A 13,032-nucleotide genomic window follows, 5' to 3' on the forward strand; every position below is an offset into this window, starting at 1 on the left:
CTTATAGGGCTGGGTCCACATGACCTAACCATGCCGGTCTGGATAGGCCCAGTAGATCAACCCCTTTTGGGAATGGACGTTCTAATCCAAGTAGATTCATCGTTGCATTTCGAGGATGGTCGGGTGACATGGTCAATTAGAACTTTGAAGGAACACCCGATATGGGCTAAAGATAAGAACGATTGTGGCCTACTCCAGATGGAGCCTGCGTCATTTACAGGGACCAAGCTTCCATGCACTAAACAGTATCTCATCAGTCCAACTGCCATCGCGGGAATCTTACCGGTTATTCAGCAATTGGAGAAACAAGGGGTGCTTATTAAAATGCATAGCCCCGTGTGGCCGGTACAGAAATCTAATGAGACTTGGCGTTTGACTGTCGATTATAGGAAAGCTAACCAGTGTATTGATCAAAAAGCTCCTTTAGTCGCAGATCCCTCCACCATTTTTAATGCCCTCAAACCGGAACATAAATATTTCTCGGTTATAGGTATGGCCAATGGATTTTGGTCGGTGCCTCTGGTACCCGAGGTTCGACAGTGGTTTGCTTTCACTGTCCAAGGACAACAGTATACTTGGACCCGGTTACCGCAGGGTTTCCACAACAGCCCTACGGTATTCCACATGGCTTTACAAAGCTATTTGCGAGAATTACCTCCCCTGTCATCCACAGTCATCCAATATGTAGACGATATCCTGCTAGCTTCAAACATGGAAGAACAGCATGAACAAGATTTACGAGCTTTGCTGGATCACCTTCGGCTGAAAGGACATAAAGCCAGCATCGACAAAGCACAAATATCTCAAGAAGAGGTTGTATACCTGGGACAAAAGATTTCACAAGGAAAGAGAGAACTTACCCAGGATAGAACTGCAGCCATTCGGGCTGCTAAAAAACCCACCACTATTCAGGAACTAAGGTCTTTTTTAGAATTGTGTAACTTTAACAGAAATTGGATTGACTCCTTCACACAGCTTGCTAAGCCACTAAATTATATTTTAAAGGGGAAACGTGCCTCTAAAGAAGCCATCACCCTCACTAAAGAACAGCAAGAGGCCTTCCTGAGTTTGAAAAAGGTTTTGTGTTCAGCACCGGCTCTGGGAATCCCCGATAGTGGTAAGCCATTTACCCTGTTTGTTCATGAGAAAGAAGGATATATGACCGCTATACTGACACAAGAACATGGGGGATCGCCAAAGACCTATTGGCTATTATTCAGCAAAACTGGATGCGGTAGCCCTCGGATGGGGAAGTTGCCTAAGGGCCATGGAAGCTACATGTCGAGCGGTAATGATCACTGCGGGTCTAGTTCTCGACCAAAAGCTGATTGTCAAGTGTCCCCACACCGTACATGCTTTGCTGTCTATGAATAGAATGTCTCAGGTGACAGCAGCAAGATGGACCGACTGGACAGCAGTTTTGGAAGCTCCTAATCTCCATATCGTCCGGGCCAGCCCGGTTAATCCCGCAACTATTCTCCCGATGTCAGAATCAAGTGAGCAAGAGGGGGGAGAATGTGAAGAGCATGACTGCGTGGAGATTTTAAAAGAAACAGAAGAAGCAGCCTTAGCAGCAGAGGAGCCTCTGCACAACCCAGACCTCATCCTGTTTACAGATGGTTCCTCCTTTGTTGACAATGGTACCAGAAAAGCAGGATGGGCAGTTTCAAACTTTATATGAGGTAGTGGCAAAAGGATGTTTACCCTCAGGAACGTCAGCACAACAGGCCGAGTTACAGGCCCTGTCAGAAGCATGTCGAATAGCAGAAGGACAGACAGCTAATGTCTACACAAATTCGTGTTATGCTTTTGGAGTCGCTCACGATTTTGGTCTGTTATGGCGGAAAAGAGGATTCCTCACTGCTGCTGGCACACCTATCCAAAATGGAAAAGAAGTCCGAGACTTACTGGAGGCCATACAATTACCTCAGGAAGTGTCCATCCTGAAGTGCAAGGCCCATACCAAGGAAAATACCACAGAAGCACAGGGAAATGCCCTTGCCGACCAGGCAGCTAAAGATGCCGCCTCACAGGGTGTTCCTCCAGAAGAACTAACACAGATGTGCAGATTGAAAGCACTCAGGACTCTGACACGAGACCTTCAAACAATGCAAGGCGAATGCTCCCGAGAGGAAAAATGGACATGGATTGAGGCAGGAATTAAGCTATGTGAAGATGGTGTCTGGAGATAAAGAGTTACCGACAAGCCAGTCGCGCCACAAGCGCTTATGGCTTTTTTAGCCCAACAGATCCACTCGTAGGGACATTTGGCCTCACAACAGATGACGGCACGGTTCCAGAAAAGCTGGTGGGGTCGGGGATTTAAAAAACATGCCCAGCTGGTAACAGACCGTTGTGTGATCTGCCAGAAAAATAATTCTGGACCCATCACGGTGAGGCCCCCTGCCCCTGTCGGACCATTCCAGCATCTGCAGCTTGATTATATATCTCTTCCTTCATGCCAAGGATACACTAACATTCTTGTCATGGTCGACAGATTCTCGAGATGGGTAGAAGCTGTCCCAACTAAAAGAGCCACAGCCAATCACACTGCAAAGGTCTTGTGTAAGGATTATATTCCCCGATGGAGAGTCCCAAGTAGCATTGACTCAGATTAGGGAACACACTTCACAGGTGCTGTCTGCCAAGAAGTCTGCAGGTTACTGAACATTACGTGGGATTTACACTGTTCTTATCATCCACAATCATCAGGACAAGTAGAACAAATGAATCGAACTCTGAAACAACGGCTTGCCAAATATCACCAAGAAGGAACACCATGGCCCCAGGCACTACCAATAGTGCTATGTAGCATTAGGGCAACCCCGAACAGAACTACAGGTCTAAGCCCATTTGAAGTTATAACAGGAAGACCCATGTCACTGCCAGGAATTATTGATTTACGGAAAGCTGATGCTCACTTAATGAGTGACACTTTGTTATCATACTGTCAGAACTTAACCAATGCTATTAGTTCTGTTTCCCGACAGGTATCGGCAGCTTGGGGTAATCCACCCGAAGAAGGACACGACATCATCCCGGGAGTCTGGGTCTATGTGAAAAAGTTGCATAAAGAACCTTTGGGTGCCAAGTGGGAGGGACCTTATCAAGTGTTATTGACCACCCAGGCAGCTGTTAAAGTCCAAGGAAAGAAAGCCGAGATCCACGCTTCACACGTTAAACGAGCACCGTAACTGAAGCTGAAATCTAATAAGGACAATTACTTTTTGCGAAAATGTATAAATTTACTGTAGTATTGATTGTAGGTATTTCGGCATAGGCCTACTTACCAGCCGACCCTCTGCACCAAAGGGAAATAGTAGGGTAGCAAGGGTATTACATGTAAATACCTTTTACTTTATATTGTTTGTTTATGTTGATTAAATGTTGTTGCGACCAGGCGGCTGTAGCTGCTGTCCCGCAGGTGAGACACCTTGCAGGTCCCAGCAGACCGTCTGTACGTGGCACAGGGGTATATTATGCTTAAGGAAAGGTGGTTTACTGGTTGAATTAAGATATTGATTTGGATTAAATTGGAATAAGGTTAATTAACCTACTAAAACCAGACTTCCATTGTGGCCACGATGGAACTCAGGTTGGTGTAAATTTGTGTGGAAGCTACTAGTCCGGACATGTGGCGAAACACATCAACAAATTTTAGAAGGAAACTCTATTAACATGTATGAAATTATTTTGTAGAATGTTTAACCAGTGATACCTGATGTTTTATGATTCAGTTTGTGAAAGAATCAAAGGGGGGATTGATAGAGAATTCAAACAGGCTCATTTAGACAGACTGTGAAAATTCATAGACCCCCAAGTCAAGGCTGCTACATGCAGTTCGGCATGTTGCATTAACTCATCAATCAACATGACATTTTCGGACCTTGGGTAGCGAGCCAATAAAATGTTAAAAGACTTTCAATTGAGCCAATAAGGTCAAAGAAGGTGAGTTCTTTTCTGTAAATTGATCCAGGTATAAAATACAGCCATTTTGACCATGTGTCTCAGTAAGACAAAGAAACTGGCAATCAGCCAGCAGTTTATTGCTCTCTGCCAAGATTAAAAAGTTAAAACTACCATCGGAGTTCGTATTTCATTGGAAATTAAGAGATCTCACAGTTACAGACACCCAGCATTCAGTCAGCCAGGAAGTTGTTTGAGCAGGTTCTAGTCTCCCTCCAGTGTGAAGGGAATAGACCAAAGCAGCATCTCCGTAATTGGCCACTGCAGATAGGTATGTTTTAGCCTCCATGTACTGTAACTTCACTAAATGTGTTCCACATTTAATATTCCTTTAGGGTTAGTTGTAATTGGCTTATTTTAAAAAAAAAGTTTCTACAGGTACATAAAAAGGACAAGAATAGTTAAAGTAAATGTTGGTCCCCTAGAGAATGAGACTGGGGAACAGGGAAATGGCAGACATTGAACAAATATTTTGTATTCTTCATGTTAGACAAAAAAAAAATTCCAATAGTGGATAATCAAGGGGCTATAGGAGGGCAGAACAAGCTCTAAAGAAGTGGTACTCAGTAAAATGATGGGTCTAAATGTGGACAAGTCCTCTGCCCCTGATGGCTTACATCTGAGGGTTTTAAAAGAAGTGGCTGCAGAGATAGTGGATGGATTGTTGTGATCTACCAAAATTCCCTGGATTCTGGGGCAGTCCCAGCAGATTGGAAAACCGCAAATATAACTGCCCCTCATTTTTTTTTAAATGAGGCAGTAAACTATAGACCAGTTAGCCTAATATGTCATTGGGGAAAATGCTGGAGTCTATTAAGGGAGCAGTAGCGAGACATTTGGAAAAGCATAATTTTATGAAGGGGAAATCATTTTTGACAAATTTGCTGGTGTTTTGGTGAGGATGTAACAAGGTGGGTGAATAAGGGGGTACCAGTGGATGCGATGTATTTGCCTTCTGGAAATCTAAATAAGGTGCCATATTCATCACAAACAGTCCCTCAAAACTAGGATGACTTGCTTCCATGCCAAAAAAGGATGAGTTCACAAGTGTTTCAGTGAAGGATCCCAAACTACATCCTGAACAGTGGAAGATACCAGCACATGGATTTTTTTAAACGTTGGTGGCCGTTACACACCAGCCACCACACGGAATTGACAGCTAGGTCTTGGTCCAGTGGCAAGGGTTAACCAAAACGACTGGAGACATGCTCTGCTGCACTGGTCTAGTGCGCGCACACATCGCAGTGTGGGCTGGCCGGTGCTGCCCCTGGCCCCGAACTCTCCTCTCCTGGGCCCCGATCACATCCCTCCAGTCTCTTGCCACTCCTGCTGTATCTGCCCATGCTCCAATCACCAACCTGGACATTTATGTCACTGGTCACCATCCAGCACCTGATGGTCTCCCTGCAGTAAGCTGGCTGCTGCGCATGCTCCCTGCCCCGCAGCGGGACAATGGAAACCGTTGTGACATCGAGGAAGCCCCGCCCCATCACTCCCTGCTCCCTGAGGTGGGTGGACTTGTGCAGACCAAAGATGGCGCCCAAACTCACTGCAACCCCCGACAGTAACAAAGGCCCGTCCATGCCCGAAGGTGCTACCGACTCGGTGGCCCAATCTCCACCCCCCGCACATGTACTTGAGTGCAAGTCTGCAGGGAGGTTGTGCGCTGCCCAGGCCACTCCTCCATCCTCCGTGGTGGCTGCAAAACTTGCCCGTCCACCAGTAATCTCCCACGTAGAAGGTTACTGCACAAGATGAAAGTTCATGGGGTTGGGGGAAACATATTAGCATGGATAGAGGATTGGCTAACAGAAGAGTTGGGATAAATGGGTAATTTTCCAGTTGGCAAACAGTAACTAGTGGAGTGCTGCAGGGATCGGTGCTGGGTCCTCAACTATTTACAATCTATTAATGATTTGGATGAAGGGACTGAGTGCAATGTAGCCAAGTTTAATGGTGATACAAAGATGGGTGGGAAAGTAAATTGAGAGGAGGACACAGAATCTAGAAAGGGATATAAACAGGCTAAGTGGGCAAAAATTTAGCAGCTGGAGTATAATATGGGAAAATGTGAGGTTATCTACTTTGGCAGCAATAATTGAGAAGCAAATTATAATTTAAATGAAGAAAAAGTGCTGCAGTACAGAGGGACTAGTCGGGGGGGGTGGTCTTTGTGAAAGAAACAGTTAGAGTGCAGGTACAGCAAGTAATCAGGAAGGTAAATGGAATGTTGGCCTTTATTGCAAGGGGGATAGAGTATAAAAGCAGGCAAGTCCTGCTACAACGGTACAGGGTATTGAGGCCACACCTGGATTACTGCGTACAGTTTTGGTCTCTGTATTTAAGGAAAGATATACTTGCATTGGAGGCTGTTCAGAGAAAGTTCACTTGGTTGCTTCTGGAGCTAAGGAGGTTGACTTATGAAGGTAGGTTGGGCCGATATCATTGGAGTTCAGAAGAATAAGAGATGATATTGAATCATAAGATAATGAGGGAGCTTGACAAGGTGGATGCAGAGAGGATATTTCCACTCATGGGGGACATAGTTTTAAATGGGCGGCTCCTTATTCTGAGACTGAGATGAGGAGGAATTTCTTCTCGAACATTGTAAATCTATGTAATCTCTGCCCCAGAGAGCTGTGGAGGCTGGATCATTGAATATCTTTAAGCAGGTGATAGATAGATTTTTGAGTGGGCAGGGAAGTGAGCTGAGTCCGTTTTCAGATCAGCCATGATCTTATTAATTGGCAGAGCATGCTCGAGGGGCCAGATGGCCTACTCCTGCTATTCTTATACTTGTTCTGGGCTCCCTGACCAGCGGAAATATTTTTCCCGACCAATTCCTTTAAATCTACATCTCAATTAGATCACCCTTTAACCTTCCTTACTCAAGGAATACAACCTAGTCTAAGCAGCATGTTCCTATAATTTAATCATTTTAGCCCCAGTATCATTCTGATAGATATTGGCCTGAACACACAGAGCACTGCCCTGCTCTTCCAATAATCCCATAGGATATTTTACGGCTGCTCGAGAGGGCAGATGGTGCTGCGGTTGAACGTCCCATCTGAAAGATGAACCTCTGCCAGTCCAGTCCTCCTTCAGTACTCAACTAGTGTTGGCCTGGATTTTGTGCTGCAGTCTCTGGAGTGGGATTTGAACACATGATCTTCTGACCTCAGGTAGGAGATCTACCCACTCAAGCAAATTCCATGTCTCATCTCCTCGGTACTAAACATTTTTAAAGACACTGACTCTTATGGTACTCAGGCCAACGGAGCAGAAAATCCCAGATTTGATGCTTGGTCTGCTCAGTGTTATCCAATCTCAGCAAGTGGAACAGTGTGGTGGAATAGAGTTGGCCTCTGACCCTTGGCTAGTGACGAGACAAGTTAACTGAAGATTCTTGCTTCTGATCACCATCTGGACACCCTGTCTGGAAAGTGCAGTTGTGAGGAGTGGATTCAAATTTATGATGCTGTTTTCCAATTTCCCCCACCCCCAACCCTACACTCCATCTCCCAGCTCCACCCAGGGGCTGGAATCAGTATAAAACTCCCCTCGGGCTGTATTTGTAAACTTTTTATATATGTAAAGCACCACAATCTGAAAACATCGATGTAGCGCCATGTATAATGCAAGTTCTGTTTAGTAATGTATGTTGCAAAGAAATCTAATTAACCTCACCCATTCCATGTACTGTATAGTGCCATATGTAATGTAATTTAATGACTGTATTACAATGTATCCTGAATTGTACCTCTGAAATGTAAAGCAAGCAACTGTGTTGAACGTAACTGCCGTCAGTATCTAAATATATTGTATGGAATTGCTGACCAAATCCAAATGTACTGAACTGCTTTCCAATGTATTTTGTAAATTTTATATTCATAAAGTATATTTTGAAATTAAAAAAAAAACTCCACTTCTAGCCCCACTACGCTCAAATAGAGTGAAAATACTCATTGGCTGCTGTTCTTGTGAGCCCAGCCAATAAAGGTGAGGAATCTCTACGAATCAAAGCCTTCAGGCGAGGAGAACATTGGAGTGGGGAACAAAAAGACCCAAACTGAAACAAATTGAACTTTCTCCTTTTGGCTTCTGGGATTCAAGGTATGAATTTGACCAAGCCTGATGAAATGGAAGACACAAAACTCTTTCTCTCCCATTCTTTTTTACTCCCTGCTGCCTTTAATGGCCTTGGCTGAAATAAGTTTGAGGATAATCTCCACTCTTCCCAACCCAGACCCACAGCACAAAACTAACTCTCAATCAGGTGCGAAAAATGGTCGGTCTCTCTCCCAGCTCTCAAGGAGTGTCTAGTGTGAGATGGGGTAATGCTACACTGGTGTAGGGGTTCTTGACCATGTCTGCGCGGTGTTAATGTTCATTGTTGGGGTCAGAATTCCTCTCCCAAATCTCCACCCAATAATGTAAAATGTCTGGGAATCTGGTATGAAAATGACATTGTGGAGAAAACTGGCCAGCCCTGGATAGAGGGTTGCCAACGCTCCAGGATTACCCTGGAGTCTCCACAAAATAAAGATTAAATCTCCAGGACACTGTCGGTGACCAGTAAAATCACAGGAGCATTAAAATAAATTGTCTTTTTCATTTTCTCTGAGCACGTCTGTTTATTGATGATAAAAATATTGGAGAAAGGATAAAATGGTTGTCTGACTGGGAGTCAAGAATCACCTGAGTGGGTAAGGAAGCGAGTCTGCTCTCCAATGGGAAGGTGGGGTGCCCTCAGGATGAACGTGTTGGTGGAAGGGTTGGAGGTCATGTGATGAAACCTCCAGGAATATGTCCAAAGAGGAGTTGGCCATTCCGCCTGGGTATCGGAACACTGCCTGGGTTACCGCCTTCGCATCTTATCCATTCATAGAGTAGCTTCATATATTACACGAAGCAATCTCTCCTGGTGTTGTTCATGGGAAGTACAGGATCTCTTTCTTGATCGCTATAGGGGCCCTGTGGAAGATTATACACAATAAAGGCCCAACAGGTCACCCATGGCTCAATGGGTAACATGCTCGCACCTCAATCAGAAGGCCGTGGGTTCAAGTCCCACTCCAGGGAGTTGAGCAGGTAATCCAGGCCAACACTTCCAGTGCAGTACTGAGAGAGTGCTGCACTGTCGGAGGTGCCATCTTACGGATAAAACATTAAACTGAGACTCTGCCTGTAATTCTGACATTACAACAGTGACCACACTTCAAAAATACTGAATTGACTGTAAAGTGCTTTTGGATGTTCTGTGGTTGTGAAATGTGCTATATAGACACAAGGGGCGAGATCTTCGGCTTTCCATTTTCAGGGCGAAAACAGAGGCGAGGCAGGAAATTTACTGCCCAATTAACGTTAGCGATTAATTGCTTAACTTTCAACATTTGGGCTCTGTGCCAGAGGTGGAGCACAAAGTGAGGCGTTGAACTACTTTTGCAGCGCAAAAACAGGAACCTCGCCAACTTTAGTGCGGGGCCAGGAGCGCTCAGAGAGAGGCCTTGGGAGGGGAAAAAACATCAAAAAATCATTAAAGAAACATTGCCAACACCCTTACCTCACAAATCGCTGCAAAAATGAAAACATGAAAAATTTTAACTTACCTTTTTTCCAGTTTATCCAACTCACCACCGCCGACAGGGCTGTGTTTTCCCTGGTGGTCATCGTGGGGCGCGTTTCGTGGCGTACGGGTCGAGTGAGCCTCGAAATTCGCAGCGGTGTCACAATGTGAGCCGGTGCACACCTGGCACAGCTCTCCCCGGTGTTTCTAAACGCCGCCGCAAAAAACGAATCGAGGATCGCGACAGGGTGAAAAACAGCTGACCGACAGATTTTTCGCCGCGGAGGGTCAAATCCCGGCAAAAACCCGGTCGCAAATGACCCCAAAATCCAGCCCAAGTTCTTTCTTTCTTTTCACTGGGTGTACAAATGGATTGTCCATTTTACCGTAGTAGAACCACACTAAAACATGGTGCATCGGGACACTTCCTCCAATAGGGCCGTGCCACACTACCTGAGCACAGCTTCTGCCGAAACCAAACCACAAGTTCCTGAGGCGGTGGTTAATCCCCCCAATAAACCACAGCCAGCGTCCTCCACATCTTCCTGCCAAGGTGATGAACAACTCACCACAGCACTCCATAAACCAATTAATCAGCAAGGCCAGGAATTATAGCAGGGCATTGACTGACTTTCTCACCCATCCATTACCGAGAGACACGAAGGCAAATTGATCAGCACCATCGCCAAGATTAGTAAGCTCTGGACAAGTTCAGAAGTTAAATGTGGTGTCTGCTTGTCTGTCTGGTTCAGTTCCACCCTGTCCATCCTGAGTGAGCCATTGGGTCGTAGATCAGGAGCTGGGATTCCAGGGCTGAGACTAAGGAGTGGGCAAGGGACGGTTGGAGAGGGGGCGGAGGGCACGGGGAGGTCCCAGAGTAACAGAAGAGGGTTGGGGGCAGTGACCAGCTGGTTTGGCTGGGTTCGGACAGCGGGTGGGGAGCAGTGCGAGTGGTGAGGTGCTGGGGCATATCGTGGCCAATTGAAGGGGGAAGGTGCAGGAATGAGGGTGGGGGGGATGGGCTGGGTGGGGCTAGGATGTAGGTAACAGATGTTGGGGTAAAGGAACTGTGGACGGAATGGGGTCAGTAGCCGGCAGCATCAGTGGGGGGAGGGGGCAGGGGATAGTTAGCAGGGTGCTGGAATTGGGGATGGGAATTGTGAGCTCAGGAGCCAGGAGTGGAGCGGAGGGAAGCTCAATTGGCAAAAGAATTTTCAATGATAATCGAGAGAGAAGGAGACTTCTGTAATAACTTGACCTCTGACCCAGGGCCTGGAGAAGGCCCAGACTGAGTGCAGCCCACGGGTTGCGAGGGGTCACTCAGCCTTCCTGTCTCTCCTCCACAGTCTTGTCCATGCTCAGGTGGCCCTAAAGAGGGAGCATGCGGTGCCCATAGGTACACTCGAGTCCTCCTGCAACCGATGGGTACCGCAGGGAAAGGAAAGTCTTATCGACACGAGTAATAATATTGTGATTTACATTATGAGTTTATTTTAGTTTAATAGGTGATGATGTTTAATTATATTAGTGGTGCTGCCTCAGTTTGAGGGGCACTTGTGCAGTTGCCTCTCTGTTGGTGGAACTGGGCAATCCAGCGTTACTTCTATTGATTTATCAAAATAAACCAAGACTTGACCAATTCTCTACATGCAATCAGCTATTGGACCTCAAAAGGTCACTACAGACTGCATCAGGCTGTAGGGCAGTTATCCTGTTTCGATCTGAATCCAATCTCACTCTCAACAAGTCTCCAATCGTTTTAGGGTCTTGCACCAAAAGGATTATAAAAGAGCCCATATACAGCTTTAAAACTAACAACAACCTGCACTTATGTCGTGACTTCAACATTGTAAAATGACCCAAGGTGCTTCACAGGAAAGTTATCAAACACAATTTGACACTGAGTCACAAGTGGAGATATTAGAACAGGTGATCAAAAACATGTCAAATAGATAGGTCTTAAAGAGCATCTTACAGGAGGACAAAAGCAAAAAACAGCAGATGCTGGAAATTTGAAATAAAAATAGAAAATTTTGGAAATACTCAGCAGGTCAGGCAGCATCTTGGAGATAGAAACACAGTTAACGTTTCAGGTCGATGAACTTTCGTCAGAATTTAATGTCGATGACCTTTCATCAGCGTCTGAAAGGAGGAGAGAGGCAGAGAGGAGGAGAGGTTCAGGGAGGATATCCCAGAGCATAGGGCAAAGGCAGCTGAAGGCACAGCCAGCAATGGTGGAGCAATCGAAATCAGGGAGACGCAAGAGTCCACAATTGGAGGAGCGCAGAGATCTCGGAGCGTTGCAGGGTTGGAGGAGCCGAGGCAGGGGCGGAGTCGGGCAGTGGTACGGAGATGGAAATAGACTTCTTTCAGTTCAACATTATCAAAGCTCTTAATAAAATATAGCTCTGTATTTATCTGAAGTTGTAAAGTTTGATTAAATTTACATAGTTTGAATAGAATGTATGTTCTTTAGGTGTCTGTATATGTTTCTTTCATTATATTCTGTTTCAGTAAATCTTCAGTACAGCAAAAACAAAAGCTGAACTTGTCTTGTTCCCAGAGACTCAGATCGTCTCCAGCCTGAAGAATCTCCCGATCACTGACCCAGTCTGTGTGAAAAACTTCCTCGAAACAACCAATTAGTAAGATTATTGGTTTAGTTTAGCCACACCTGCTCCAATTGTTTTCAGGTGATGGCAGGCTGTGTGTATAAAAGGGGATCAGGGGACTCCCCACAGAGCACAGTTGAGCTGTAGTAGTTTGTATTATGGGGCAACTAGTGAAGGGTTTGGGTCCTCTGTTGGTTTTGATTGGAGTTGTTTGTTGCTCTGATACTAGGCAGCGGTTTAGAAACTGGGACTTCCCATGGAGCATTGAGAAGGCCACTCGTGTCCCTCCTGGCCCAGCTTTTGGTTCTGGTTTCAGTAAGTCTGAGGGGCGAAGTTTGTCTCCACTGCAGACTGTGATGGTACAGTGTGGAGAGCAGAACCTGCTGGTCAGTGTACAGATGGATTTATTTGGAACCAGGCAGCTGATCTGACCCTGGGGTCAACAGGTTGTTGGTCTACTCTCAGAACCACACTTTCCTATTTCACTATGGGCTCCATGAATGTGACAGCACAGTAAAGGTAATGTGATTCTTGATCTAAAACCTTCTGCAAACAATGGGCCATTGGGAGGAGGAACATGGGCATAGACTAATTGGGCTGAATGGACTGTTTGTGCTGAACATTCAATGAAATATTTGGACCTGTAACAATATGATTTTAATGTAAGCTTTCATTTTGATTGGACTTCATGATCAGAATATTTTAGTGAGGCCTGTTTAAATGAGATACTCCTGGAGGTTTCTTTCCCTGATTCAATGTTTTATTGATTGAATCTAAACTGGTCATCTGGACTGAAGTACATGGTTACTAGACTGCCTTGAGCAATGTAACAGTGGAGGGTGAGATGAAGGGTTGTGGCTACATGGGTGACTTTTTTTGATGTACATT

Source organism: Pristiophorus japonicus, chromosome 12, assembly GCF_044704955.1.
Source record: "Pristiophorus japonicus isolate sPriJap1 chromosome 12, sPriJap1.hap1, whole genome shotgun sequence".
NCBI classification, from domain to species: Eukaryota; Metazoa; Chordata; class Chondrichthyes; family Pristiophoridae; genus Pristiophorus; species Pristiophorus japonicus.